The sequence below is a fragment of the Odocoileus virginianus genome, unplaced genomic scaffold, assembly GCF_023699985.2.
Source record: "Odocoileus virginianus isolate 20LAN1187 ecotype Illinois unplaced genomic scaffold, Ovbor_1.2 Unplaced_Contig_22, whole genome shotgun sequence".
Lineage (NCBI taxonomy): Eukaryota > Metazoa > Chordata > Mammalia > Artiodactyla > Cervidae > Odocoileus > Odocoileus virginianus.
In genome coordinates, this window is record NW_027224339.1 from 318,135 (window position 1) to 333,568 (window position 15,434).

The following is a 15,434-nucleotide window of genomic DNA, read 5'->3' on the forward strand; positions in this document are numbered from 1 at the left end:
ATTCTTTGGCATTCTGCCTTCTTTATGGTCCAGCTCTCACAAGCCTGTATGTGACCACTGGGAAGACCATAGCCTTGACTATATGGACCTTTGTTGGCAGAGTAATGTCTCTGCTTTTCAACACACTGTCTAGGTTTGTCAGTGTGGATGCTTTGCGCCCCCATAATTAGGCACATACTGTTGGTTGTCTCTTTTTATGATGTCACAAGTCATTGATGGGCAGTGACTGGATCCATTTATTTACAAAGGGGTGACAAAGTAGAATATTTTGATTCTCTTATTCTTCCACTTATTAGCCCAAATATATTTATAAAAAGATCTCCCCGCCCCCAAACTCTTTGCTTGTATAAGAAAAACAGGATCAATAATTGATACTTGATTCTTTCCCTATATTTATTAGTTTCCAACATAAAGAGCTGTTTCCCAAGACTTCCCTGGTGGTCCAGGGATTAAGACTCAATACTATCACTGCAGGGACCACAGGTTCCCCTGGTGGAAAAACATATCCCACTGACCACATGATGCAGGGGAAAAAAAAAAAAACAAAACAAAAACCCAGGTTTATATTTCATGTATTTCAAACCATTGCAACCTTGTTGATGCTCAGATTGTCCCATCGACAAATCACTGGGATCATCTTCAATTTGGCTTCTGAGTCAGTCATTCATGACTTCTGGATTTTCTGTTCCACCAAAGCATTCCTTTCTTTCTCGTATTGTAGAAATATTGAGGGTAAGAGGAGAAGGGGGCAACAGAGGATGAGATGATTGGATGGCATCATCGACACAATGGACATGAGTTTGAGCAGACTCCAGGAGATAGTGAAGGACAGGGGAACCTGGTGTGTCAAAATCCATGGGATTGCAAAGAGTCGGACACAACTGAGCAGCTGAACAACAGCCTCCGTTTGTTTGCTCACGTGGCTTGAGGCTTTGTTACATTTTCCTCTTGGTGGCAATGTTGCTCCAGAAATGCCAAGAAACTCTTAATTCCTCACCCCTAGCCCCATCTACACTGCCTCTTCGCCTGCCTTTCACGTCCGAAAAAAACGAAGCAGAGTCCTTTGGTGATTTGGAAGGGAGCTGCTTGCTGCAGTGTTTGTGGAAAACCCGCTCACTTCGGCAATACTGCCAGTCTTTCTCCTTTGATGAATCTGAAATAAATCTGAAGCCTAAGCTGGAAAGTCTGATGAGACATCTTCTAGAATTCCATTTCTACTCGACCTAGGCTTTGTAAATTGATACGAGTTAACCCTACGTTAGATCCCTGCAATTTCCCCAAATTGTCAAGAAATGCTGGAGGCTAAAGGCGTGGAGGAGGGTCCTAGCCACTAAGCCCTGAGGTTGCAGGTCTCACAAGCTTGCCAGTCTCTGGGTGTCCTCCTCTGTTTGCCAACCCAGGCATGAGACCAGAGGGTCTCAAAGCGAGGATGCAGCCACATCACTGGGGACGTGTTAGAAATAAATTCTCAGATCCTACCCCAGGCCCACATTGAATGAGAACCAGTGCACTAGGCCAGGTGTACTGAGTGGGAACAGTATGTGAAACCAAGAACTTCCAGATGTACAAGCTGGATTTAGAAAAGGCAGAGGAACCAGAGATCAAATTGCCAACATCCGTTGGATCATAGAAAAAGCAAGGGAATTCCAGAAAAACATCTACTTCTGCTTCATTGACTATGCTAAAGCCTTTGACTGTGTGGATCACAACAAACTGGAAAATTCTTAAAGAGATGGCAATACCAGACCATCTTACCTGTCTCCTGAGAAACCTGTATGCAGGTCAAGAAGCAACAGTTAGAACTAGACGTGGAACAACTGACTGGTTCAAGTTTGGAAAAGGCATACGTCAAGGCTGTATATTATCACCCTGCTTATTTAATTTATGTGCAGAGTACATCATGCAGAATGCAGGGCTGAATGAAGCACAAGCTGAAATCAAGATTCCCTGGAGAAACACCAATGACCTTAGATATGCAGATGATACCATCCTTATGGCAGAAAGCGAAAAAGAATTAAAGAGCCTCTTGATGAAGATGAAAGACGAGAGTGAAAAACCTGGCTTAAAGCTCAACATTCAAAAAGCCAAGATCAAGGCATCTGGTCCCATCACTTCATGGCAAATAGATGGGGAAACAATGGAAACAGTGGCTGACTTTATTTTTCTGGGCTCCAAAATCACTGCAGATGGTGACTGCAGCCATGAAATTAAAAGACACTTGCTCCTTGGAAGAAAAGCTATGACCAACCTAGACAGCATATTAAAAAGCAGAGACATCACTTTGCTGACAAAGGTCTGTATAGTCAAAGCTATGGTTTTTCCAGTGGTCATGTATGGATGTGAGAGTTGGACAATAAAAAAAGGCTGAGCACTAAAAATTGATGCTTTTGAACTGTGGTGTTGGAGAAGACTCTTGGGAGTCCCTTGGACAGCAAGGAGATCAAACCAGTCAATCCTAAAGGAAATCAACCCTGAATGTTCACTGGAAGGACTGATGCTGAAGCTGAAGCTCCAGTACTTTGGCCACCTGATGTGAAGAGCCAACTCATTGGAAAAGACCCTGATGCTGGGAAAGATAGAAGGCAGGAGGAGAAGGGGATGACAGAGGACGAGATGGTTGGATGGCATCACTGACTCAATGGACATGAGTTTGAACATGCTTTGGGAGATGGTGAAGGACAGGGAAGCCTGGCATGCTGCAGTCCATGGGGTCACAAAGAGTCAGACACGACTGAACGACTAAACAACAATAACAACTAAGTGGGAAATAGCTATTTGGGGCAAGTCCCCAATGGCCTGGTAAGATGTTCTCCATCAGTTCATCAGTGCACACCATACAGTGCTCACAGAGAGAAAGTGTGCATGCATGCACTTTAGTGGAGGGAGTTCAGCTTAGTCTTGAGGTTTTCTCATTTATATTGGAATGGGAGCCCTTTCCCATCCCATTAAATACCTTCCATTGCTTCCTATTTCTTTTACTTTCATTCCAGAAGTGATGTTTTCGTTTATCCTTAGGTCATCCACTTGGCTTGCAAGTTTTCCTGAAAAGAAGGAACTACGTTGTAGAAATAAATGACAAACAAACCCAACATCCTAGAAATAGTTCCTCATTTCTGTACTTTACATGTTTATGTATTTCTAAATTTCCATGTTTGTATTTATATAAGTATATTTTTAAAAATTATTTATTTACTTATTTTTGACTGTGCTGGATTTTCCTTGCTACACAGGCTCTTCTCTAGTTGCAGTGAGTGGGGCTACTCTCTAGTGGCAATGCCCAGGCTTCTCATTGTGGTGGCTTCTCTTGTTGTGGAGCACAGGCTCTAGGGAATGTGGGCTTTTAGTAATTGCAGAATATAGGCTCGGTAGTTGTGACTCCCGGCCTCTAGAGCACAGGCTCGATAGTTGTGGCACAAGGGCTTAGCTACTTGGTGGCTTGAGGGATCTTCCAGGATCAGGGATTGAATCCATGTCTCCTATGTCAGCAGGCAGATTCTTTACCACTGAGCCACCAGGAAGCCCTACATAAATATAATTTTATAAAATTGCATTCATTTGTACACATTATTTTGAATTGTACTTTTTAATTTCTGTATGCATTTTTTTTTCATTTATTTTTATTAATTGGAGGCTAATTACTTTACAATATTGTAGTGGTTTTTGCACTATTATATAATATGCAGCTTTCCAGTAATGATAAATTCTGAATGTATACATTACAATTTTTAAATTAAAATGTGAAAATTATAGTGAAAAATTTAAAAATATAGAAACATAAAATAAATATTTCAAATCTCAACCTAACTTTCTAGCACTATATCCAACATTATCAGCTTGATTTGCATAATTTAGGACTGTACCTATTGTATACGATTATATATAATGATATATAATATAATATATAATGTGTATGTATGTGTTAGTTGCTCAGTCATGTCTGACACTTTGCAACCCCATGGACTGTACCCCACTAGGCTCCTCTGTCCATAGAATTCTCCAGGCAAGAACATTGGAGTGAGTTGCCATTCCCTTCTCCAGAGGATCTTCCAGGCCCAGGGATCAAACCTGGGTCTCCTGCACCGCAGGCAGATTCTTTACCATCTGCGCTCCCAGGAAACCCATAATATATAATAATAATAAATGATATATGGTATACAATATATGTTATATAATATGTAATATGATTTACATAATATATATTATATTGTATATAATATAATGTAATATATAATATGGGCTTACCTGGTGGCTCAGACAGTAAAGAATCCGCCTGCAGTGCCAGAGACCTGGGTTCCATCCCTGGGTTGGGAAGATTCCCTGGAGGAGGGCGTGGCAAACCACTCCAGTATTCTTGCCTAGAGAATCCTCATGGACAGAGGAGCCTGGTGGGCTAAAGTCTATGGGGTTGCAAAGAATCAAACACAACTGAGCAACTATGCACATATATAATATATAACATGTAATACATAATATGTAATATATTATACATAACATACAATGACTGACCATGCCCTCTTGAACGATTACTATAAAACTTCTCACTATCTTCCCTAAGTTAGGACACACAGTTTTGAGGACATTAGCCCACTGTGGCCCCCTTTGCCTTGCAAAGCAATAAAGCTATTCTTTTCTAATTCTCCTTACCCCAAACTCTGTCTCAGAGATTTGATTTGGCACCAGTGTAAAGAGAGGGTTTCTCAGGTGGTGCTAGTGGTAAAAAAATGCACCTGCCAATGCAGGAGACATAGGAGACCCAGGTTTGATCCCTGAGTTGGGAAGATCTTCTGGAGAAGGCATGGCAATCCACTCCAGTATTCTTGCCTGGAGAATCCCATGGACAGAGGAGCCTGGCAGGCTACAGTCCATGGGGTCACAAAGAGTTGGACACGACTGAAGTGATTTAGCACGCATTCACATACAGAGAAGCTGAGCTTTCAGCATTGATTATACATGAAAAAGTCATTTACTTTTATCCTTCATATAAAATTACATTTAAAATTTCTAGGTGTGTTCATTTTCTGCATGAATAATATTGATATCTCATAAAAACAGAATGATTTTCTACAGTTTTATATACTATTTCTCCAATCATATTATGATCATTACTCACAAGTTTGAATTCCAAAAATTATCCCAAAAGTAAAGGCCTAAACAAGCCAATCCTATTCCTCAAGCCTAATAACTTTTAGGCATTATTTAATTAACATGTGTGCCGGCCAAGTTGCTTCAGTAGTGTCCAACTCTTTGCAACCCTATGGACAGTAGCCTGCCAGGCTCCTCAGTCCATGGGATTCTCCAGGCAAGAATACTGGAGTGGGTTGCCATGCCCTCCTCCAGGGGATCTTCCCAACTCAGGGGTCGAATCCCGTGTCTCCTTCGTCTCCTGCATTGGCAGCTGGGTTCTTTACCACTGAGCCACCAGGAAGCCCTAATCTACCCATATGTGGATATAGATATTTTTATAACAAAATATCAATATATATGAACATTTGTTTCACTTCTTGGATTGATTTAGGGGTTTTCACTCTTTTTTTTTTCCTCAGTGACTTGGAAGTTGTATTTTCTATTCCTATTACTTTAATGTTTACATAGAATTCTTAACAAACTAAAGCCTACTTTTTTCTACAAATGACTAGAATTAATCAATATCTCTATTGTCTGATTTTTAAAAGCCCGAGGAATCAATTTAACCAAAACCACATCACAGGACATTCTTCTTCCAACCTCTCCTGTTAATATTTTTGGTAATTTAATATCTAGCTTGTTATCAAAAGTTATCAAAAATTTAAAGTGTATAATTACTGTTACCTTTTGTTACCTTTGGCATCATCGACTCAATGGACATGAGTTTGAGCAAACTCCAGGAGTTGGTGATGGACAGGGAAGCTTGGCGTGCTATAGTCCATGGAGTCACCAAGAGTCAGACATAACTGAGCGACTGAACTGAACTTTGTTTAAACACTTTAAAAATATTTAATTTTTTTTTGGCTGTGCTGGGTCTTAGTTGCAGCATGCAGGATCTTTAGTTGTGGCATGTGGGATCTAGTTCCCTGACCAGGGATCAAACCTGGGCCCCCTGCATTGGGAGCTTGGAGTCTTAATCCCTGGACCACTAAGGAAGTCCTTACTGTTATGTTTTTTGATAGTCAGTGTTTGTTTATCTATACCAGCATTCTATACCAATTTCTTTGCTCACTTTGTGACCCTTGCATCCCACTACTTCCTCATATTATTTCCTGTTAGCTGAGAGTACATTCTTTGGTATATTTTCCACCTCAGGTTGGTGGGCATTGATCATCACATCCTTATTTGTCCAATCATAACTATATTTTGTCCTACTAGTTAATTGAGTTGTGATATAGATCTAGATTAAAACTATTTTTCAAGCTACTACTCCAATAAGTTGTATAACAATTATTTACTGAGTGAGTGTCCACTAGGTGCCAGGCACTGCTCTGGAGACTGCATACATCAGAGGAGAAACAATGAACAAATAGCTCTTATCTTACCATCCAATTGAATGAGAAATGAAACATCACTTTGGTCCTATTCTCATGAATTTAATCTGTCCTTTTTTTAAAAAAAAACCTTTTTAGGATTTTCTTTAGATCCTTACCCCTTTGAAATTTCACTGCCATCTGTGAAGGTTGGAGAAAGCCTTATGTTACATGAACTAGAAATGCAGGACTGCTGGAGCAGATGGCAGAGGGTCAAAGAAGTGGGTGTGCTTGAGTGGAGCAATGATGTGAACTAGAAACCCCCCAGAAAACCAACAGGGTGACTACATCCCTTGAGAGGGGCAGGGATTCCTTCATTTATCAAAGTGATAAGGAATCCTGTGGTGAGGGGGCCCCAGCATCACTAAAAGGATGGATGTGGGGCACTCCTCTATCGCTAATGCCAGTGGGAGACAGTCAGAGAAGGAGGTGGATGGAATGAGCATTGGAGGAGAGATGGGGTGAACAAGAGGACCTGGGGTGGTCCACCCATCCTTCAGGTTGCCCAACATGAAGGTCCATAAGGGGTTCAAGATCAATAAAAACATCTACTCTTCTCCTTGCTCAAAAATAAAATTGTGTTTATCACAAACCTTATAACACTTGAATAAAAGGGAAGTAAATGGAAAAATACACAGAAATAAAAGTCAAAGAGTTAATATCACTAATACATGAAGAATTCTTATAAACTGAAAAAAGAACATTCAAAATTTTTTAATCAGCAAAGGATAACAAATTATTTTTTTAAAACACCATAAGTGGTCAAAATACACATGAAAATATATTCAACAGCTGCCTGATAATCAAAGAAGTGTCATTTCTCTGGTGGCCTTCTTTGATTTCTACCCCCTCACGTGATAATCTCCTTGCTCTGTGCTCTCACTGCACTGTCAGTGACTTCTGTGTTATACAGTGTAGGACACGACTAGAACTCCAGCTCTCTGACTGATCTGTGTACTCTTCAGAACAAAGGTTGTGTCTTTTGTTTTGTTTTAATTATCATATGACAAAATGGACTTTTATCCTTTTAATGTACAAGTCTATGAATTTTACTACATATCTTTGTGAGCTCTATACCAATCAGGATAAAAAATATTTCCATCAGCTCCCACAACTCCTTTGTACCATCCCTTTCTAGATGCACCCTACCCTCACCCCAACCCTCTGTAAGGACTTCCGTGGTCGTCCAGTGGTTAAGAGTCTACCCTTCCAATGCAGAGGGCACAAGTTCAATCCCTGGCTGGGGAACTAAGATCCCACTTGCCACACAGTGTAGCCAAAAGAAAAAAAAAATCCCAACCACTATAAATCACTGATCTTTTCCCATCACTTGAGTTTTGCCTTTTCAATCAGGAAGTATAACCTTTTCAGACAGGTTTCTTTCATTCAACATAATGACACTGAGATTTCTTCAAGTCGTGCTGTGTATCAATAATATTGGATTAATATTCCATTATAAGGATGCACCATACTTTTTTTATCCATTTATATATTTGTGGATATTTGGATTGTTTCAAGCTTTGGAAAATTATGCTTAGAGTTGCTATAAACATTCATGCACTAGTGTTTTTTTTTCACCTTAGTTTTGTTGTTGTTGTTGTTGAATGATAATAGCTTTACGGAATTTTGTTCTTTTCTGTCAAACCTCAACATGAATCAGCCGTAGGTATATATCTATATCTATCTATCTATCTATCTATCTATCTATCTATCTATCTATCTCCCCTCCCTTTTGAAACTCCCTCCCATCTCCTTCCCCATCCCACCCCTCTAGGTTGATACCAAGCTCCTGTTTGAGTTTCCTGAGCCATACATCAAATTCCTGTTGGCTATTTATTTTACATATGGTAGTGGAAGTTTACGTGTTATTCTTTCCATACATCTCACCCTCTCCTCCCCTCTCCCCATGTCCATAAGTCTATTCTCTATGTCTGTTTCTCCATTGCTGCCCTGTAAATAAATTCTTCAGTACCATTTTTCTAGATTCCATATATGTGCATTAGAATATGATATTTATCTTTCTCTTTCTGACTCACTTCACTCTGTATAATAGGTTCTAGGTTCATCCACCTCATCAGAACTGACTCAAATGCATTCCTTTTTATGGCTGAGTAATATTCATTGTGTGTATGTACCACAACTACTTTATCCATTCATCTGTCGATGGACATCTAGGTTGCTTCCATGTTCTAGCTGTTTTTAAAAGTGCTGGTATTGAGTTGTATGAGCTGCTTGTATATTTTGGAAATTAATCCTTTGTCAGTTGTTTCATTTGCTATTATTTTCTCCCATTCTGAGGGTTGTCTTTTCACCTTGCTTATAGTTTCCTTTGCTGTGCAAAAGCTTTTAAGTTTAATCAGGTCCCACTTGTTTACTTTTGTTTTTATTTCTGTTACTCTAGGAGGTGGGTCATAGAGGATCTTGCTTTGATTTATGTCATCGAGTGTTCTGCCTATGTTTTCCTCTAAGAGTTTTATAGTTTCTGGTCTTACATTTAGGTCTTTAATCCATTTTGAGTTTATCTTTGTGTATGGTGTTAGGAAGCATTCTTAATTTCATTCTTTTACACATAGCTGTCCAGTTTTCCAGCACCATTTATTGAAGAGGCTGTCTTTGCCCCATTGTATATTCTTGCCTCCTTTGTCAAAAACAAGGTACCCATAGGTGCATGGGTTTATTTCTGGGCTTTCTATCTTGTTCCATTGGTCTATATTTCTGTTTTTGTGCCAGTACCATACTGTCTTGATGACTGTAGCTTTGTAGTATAATCTGAAGTCAGGAAGCTTGATTCCTCCAGCTCCATTCTTCTTTCTCAAGACTGCTTTGGCTATTCGGGGTCTTTTGTGTTTCCATATGAATTGTGAAATTTTTTGTTCTAGTTCTGTGAAAAATGCCATTGGTAATTTGATAAGGATTGCATTGAATCTGTAGATTGCATTTGGTAGTATAGTCATTTTCACAATATTGATTCTTCCTACCCAGGAACATGGAATATCTCTCCATCTGTTTATGTCATCTTTGATTTCTTTCATCAGTGTCTTATAATTTTCTGGTGTACACAGTTCTTTTGTCTCCTTAGGTAAGTTTATTCCTAGATATTTAATTCTTTTTGTTGCAATGGTGAATGGGATTGATTCCTTAATTTCTCTTTCTGATTTTTCATTGTTAGTATATAGAAATGCAAGTGATTTCTGTGTATTGATTTTGTATCCTGCAACTTTGCTAAATTCACTGATTAGCTCTAGTAATTTTCTGATACTATCTTTAGGGTTTTCTATGTACAGTATCATGTCATCTGCAAACAGTGAGAGCTTTACTTCTTTTCCAATCTGGATTCCTTTTATTTCTTTTTCTTCTCTGATTGCTGTAGCTAGGACTTCCAGAACTATGTTGAATAATAGTGGTGAAAGTGGACACCCTTGTCTTGTTCCTGATCTTAGGGGGAATGCTTTCAGTTTTTCACCATTGAGAATAATGTTTGCTGTAGGCTTATCATATATGGCCTTTACTATGTTGAGAGGTAGGTTCCTTCTATGCCCATTTTTTGAAGAGTTTTAACTCATAAATGGGTGCTGAATTTTGTCAAAGGCTTTTTCTGCATCTATTGAGATGATCATATGGTTTTTATCTTTCAATTTGTTAATATGGTGTATCACACTGATTGATTTGCATATATTGAAGAATCCTTGCATTCCTGGAATAAACCCAACTTGATCATGGTGTATGAGCTTTTTGATGTGTTGCTGAATTCTGTTTGCTAAAATTTTGTTGAGGATTTTTGCATCTATGTTCATCAGTGATATTGGCCTGTAGTTTTCTTTTTTTTTGTGTTGTCTTTGTCTGGTTTTGGTATCAGGGTGATGGTGGCCTCGTAGAATGAGTTTGGAAGTGTTCCTTCCTCTGCAAATTTTTTGAAAGAGTTTTAGAAGGATAGGCATTAGCTCTTCTCTAAATGTTTGATAGAATTCTCCTGTGAAGCCATCTGGTCCTGGGCTTTTGTTTTTTGGGAGATTTTTGATCACAGCTTCAATTTCAGTGCTTGTAATTGGGTTGTTCATAATTTCCATTTCTTCCTGGTTCAGTCTTGGAAGATTGAACTTTTCTAAGAATCTGTCCATTTCTTCCAGGTTATTCATTTTATTGCCATATAGTTGTTAATAACAGTCTCTTATAATCCTTTGTATTTCTCCATTGTTTGTTTTAACCTCTCCTTTTTCATTTCAAAGTTTATTGATTTGATTTTCTCTCTTTTTTTCTGATAAGTCTGGCTAAAGGTTTGTCAATTTTGTTTATCTTCCTCAAAGAACCAGCTTTTAGTTTTATTAATCATTACTATTGTTTCTTTCATTTCTTTTTTATTTATTTCTGCTCGGATCTTTCACTGTAGCTCCACCCGTTCAGGCACTTAGAGGGCTTCCTTACCTGGGGTCCTTCTCTGTTGCTCAGCATGTCAGGCACATAGAGGGGCCCCCCTGGCTGGGGTTCTACTCTGTAGATCGGTGTGTCAGGCACTTAAAGGGGCACCCAGGGTGGGGTCCTACTCTGTATATAGAGTATACATATATCCTATATGTATATATGTATATTCTATATATTCAGTGTGTCAGGTGTTTGATGGGCCAGCCTCTCTATTGTTCAGCTGCCAATGCTGGCATGTGGGGGGAGAGAGGCTATGGTGATGGCTCCACCCCCTACACGTGACTCAGCAGTATCGCCTTGCTTCCATGGCTGCCTGGCTTTCCTCCACAGGCATTTCCCACCACAATCTCCTCCCTCACATCCCCTCAATCCGTCTCTCCGCAGTCAACAGCAGCCCTCGCCCTGGGATTGCTCCACAATCCCTAAACTCCAGCTCCCAGCCACTTGCCGTCTGGGGTATGTATGGCTGTGGCAAGGACTGTCTGATTCTCATTCCATTTAGGCTGCCACAGATCAGCTGTTTCACTCTCAGCCTTAAATGTTTCTCCTCTGACTCAGACAATTGCCCCGATGTGGGGATCGGACCCCTGCTTCAGTTCCCCCACCCACCGAGGGCAGGTCCAGTCCTACTAACACTCCTGTTTTTCCCCCCCTAGTTCCTTCATCCTACTGAGTTTTGTGTGGTTCTATATATTCTTTTCCACTGGTCAGGTACTCCTGTCTGCTCTCAGCTGGTGTTCTGCATGCACTTCTGTGTCTGAAGGTGTATTCCTGATGTATCCGTGGAGAGAGATGTACTCCATGTCCACCTACTCCTCCGCCATCTTGTTCTCCCCACATGCACTAGTTTTCATGTGAATATAAGCTTCCAGAGTGACTGTGCCATTTTGCTTTCCCACCAGCATATATGAGTGATCCAGTTTCTCCATCTTCTTGCTGGCATTTGGTGTTGTCAGTATTATTTAATTATTGATTAGAACGTGTGTATCCCATCACAGGGGGCTTCCCAGGTAGCTCAGCTGGTAAAGAATCCACCTGCAATGCAGGAGACCCCGGTTTGATTCCTGGGTTGGGAAGTTCCCCTGGAGAAGGGATAGGCTACCCACTCCAGTATTCTTGGGCTTCCCTGGTGGTTCAGACAGTAAGAGAATCCATCTGCAATGTGGGAGACCTGGGTTCGATCCCTGGGTTGGGAAGATCTCTGGGAAGAGAGCATGGCAACCCACCCCAGTATTCTTGCCTAGAAATCCCATGGACAGAGGAGCCTGGCGGGCTACAGTCCATGGGGTCACACAGAGTCAGACACGACTGAGCGACTAAGCACAGCACATAGCACATCCCATCATGGTGGTAATCTGCATTTCCTTCATGGTAATGAGGTTGAATATCTTTTTTTAAAACAGATACGTAGTTTATATTGTCCATACACATGGTCATAGTTTTTAGGGTAGTTTCAATTTTTTAAAAATTTATAATTTAATTTTGTTTAAACTGGGTCTTCATTGCTGCTCATGGGCTTTCTCTAGTTGCAGCAGGTGGGACTATTCTGCATTGTGGTGTACAGGCTTCTCATTTTCAACAGCTTCTCTTGTAGAGAATGGGCTCTGGGTGTGTGGGCTTCAGTAGTTGTTGCATTCAGACTCTAGAGCTTGGGCTCTGTAGTTGTGGCCCACGGGCTTAGATGCCTTGTGGCATGTGTGATCTTCCCAGAGCAGGGATAGAATCCAGGTCCCCTGCCTTGGCAGGTGAATTTTTAACTACTGGAAAAGTCCCTTGAACATCTTTTTATGTGTCATATCCCACGTTATATTCTCTTTGCTGACATATCTATTCAAATCTTCTCCCCATTTTAAAAACTGGGCTTCTTTTTTTTGTTGAGCTTCAACAGTCCTTTACATATTCCAAATACAAGTTCTTTGCATGACATGTGATTTGCAAATACTTTCTCCTAGTCATAACTTCATTCTGTTCATTCTTTTATCCGTGTCTTTCAAAGAGCAAAAGTTTTTAATTTTGGTAAGGTCGAATTTAATCATTTTTCTGTTATGGATCTGGTATTTAATGTCAAGTCTAAGAACTCTTCCCCTAATCCTTGGTTACCAAGATCTTCTCCCATGTCTCCTTTTAAGTGTTTGATAGTTTTATGTTTGACATATATTTCTATAATCTGCTTTTGTTAATTTTTGTCTAAAGTTTGAGGTTTCCATCAAGATTCATTTTTCGCACATGGATTACTAACTGTTCTAACACTACTTTTGGAGAAGGCAATGGCAACCCTCTCCAGTACTCTTGCCTGGAAAATCCCATGGATGGAGGAGCCTGGTAGGCTGCAGTCCATGGGGTCGCTAAGAGTCGGACACGACTGAGCGACTTCACTTTCACTTTTCACTTTCATGCATTGGAGAAGGACATGGCAACCCACTCCAGTGCTCTTGCCTGGAGAATCCCAGGGATGGCGGAGCCTGGTGGGCTGCCGTCTATGGGGTCGCACAGAGTCGGACACGACTGAAGCAACTTAGCAGCAGCAGCACTACTTTTGGAAAAGACTGTCCTGCTTTCACTGAATTTCTTAGGCAACTCCGTCAAAAGTCAGCGTTTGCGTGAGTCTATTTCTGAACCCTCTCTTTTGCTCCATTGGTCTGAGTGTCTGAACATTTGTCAATACCACATTGTCTTGAATACTGTAGTTTTAACGAAATTCCTAAAATTGAGTAGTGCGATTCCTCCAACTTTGTTCTTCCTTTTCTAAATTCTTTTGGGCTTCCTAGTGGTGCTGGTGGTAAAGAACCCAGCTGCCAATGCAGGAACTTATGAGATGCTAGTTTGATCCCTGGGTCAGGAAGATCCCCTGGAGAAGAGCATGGCAACCCATTCCAGTGTTCTTGCCTGGACAGAGGAGCCTAGTGGGCTACAGTCCATAGGGTCGCAAAGAGTTGGACGTGACTGAAGCAACTTAGCACACACACACACACACACACACACACACACACACACACGTTCCTTTGTCCTTCTGTATAGATTTTAGAATCAGTTTGTCTAAAACTACATAAACCCTGGCTGGGATTTTGATAGGTATTGCAGTAAAAATTTTGATCAATTTGGGAAGAACTGACATCTTTCCTGCATTGAGTCTTCCAGTCATGGAACACAGCATACCTCTCCATTTATTGAGTTCTTGTTGATTTCCCTCAGGGAAGTTTGGTGACGTGGCAGGGGTTTGCTAGGGGTACACGTTATCTGGCAACAGTGGTGGCTGTTGGGAATGTTGGTTTCTTGGAAAAAAATGATCAGGGTGGTCTCGAACTGCTAGTGGGCCGCCTGCAGTAGCCACTTCTTCTGGTTGGTTGAGCAGCCCAAGGCCAACCACAGCTCATTCCTGCTCAACAACGCACCTGAGCCAGCAGCCTCTCTGGACCCTTGCCCACCCTCAGTCCAGCTGGTGAGTGTTGTGTGTGGTTCTGCTCTTGCAACCTGCCACACAGTTCTTAAAATAATTTATATAATACCCAACTGAGCCAAGGGTAAGTTCTTTAGCTTCACTGCACCTTGCAAAGTAAGAGTATTTCTTACTACCATAGAACTGAATGCTGAGAGTCCTATGAGAGTTCAGGCCAACACCCATGTGAGCCTTAGGGTGAAGTTACTGGAAGCTTCAGCCCCATCTGCATGCCCTAATTAGCCTCACAGTTTGCCTCTGAAGTGCAGGTTTTTGTTTTCTCAGCGTCATGAATGGTCCATGGTTACCTCTGATCAGAATGAGACCTTAGAGGGAAGTGAGAGAACACCTAGCAGTCTCTTCTTTATGCTCCAACTCAGCCTCATACTTAAGATCAGATAATTTGAAGAAAAATTAATTTGTGCAAAGCATAATCAATGATAGTTTAGTTAAACTATAGGTTTTATATCTGGACACTTTGTTGACAAACAAAATTCATAATCAATGTAAGTGACACCCAGAAGCCTCTAAGTATTTAATGGTTAGAAATCAAACCTATGTGTGGTAGATTGTGGAAAAGGCCCTAATTCTCCACTATTCCCTGCTTCCATGCTCCTGTGTAATGTGACTTCACAGCCCCTCCCATCAAGAGATGAGTATTTCTTCACCCCTTGAATCTAAGCTACTTTAGGACTTGCTCTGGCCCATAGGACAGTAGCAAATGTGAGGAAGCAGAGGCTTGAGGTATGCTTACATATGCTGTTCTTGGGAACCCTAAACCCAGGCTAGTCTACCAGAATGAGGTGAACCAGGTCAGCAGAGGCCTCTTTTATACCTACCAGCTTGCCAACTGCCACATATGTGAGTGACACCATCTGGTACCCTCCAACACCAACTGAGTCGGCCTACCTACACCAGAACAACCACCCAGCTGACCCACAGAATCTTGGGAAGTAATTTAATGTTTACTGTTTTAAGTCACTACGTTTTGGGGCTGTTTCTTATGCTGCAGAAGTCAACTAATACTCAATTCTTAAAATGATTTCTAAATACTAACATAAAATGGAAAAAGATATTTTTAA

At 40.8% G+C, this 15,434-nt stretch overlaps 1 long non-coding RNA gene across 1 annotated transcript in view; it reads right to left on the reverse strand.

Annotated features, from left to right (window-relative positions):
- Window positions 1-2,671: 2,671 nt before the first annotated feature.
- Window positions 2,672-15,434, reverse strand: part of LOC139034056 (uncharacterized) — an 89,661-nt gene continuing 76,898 nt past the window's right edge. Inside the window, exon 4 of the long non-coding RNA XR_011486525.1 lies at window positions 2,672-3,041. This is a non-coding gene — a long non-coding RNA (uncharacterized lncRNA). The remainder of the gene's footprint in view (window positions 3,042-15,434) is intronic.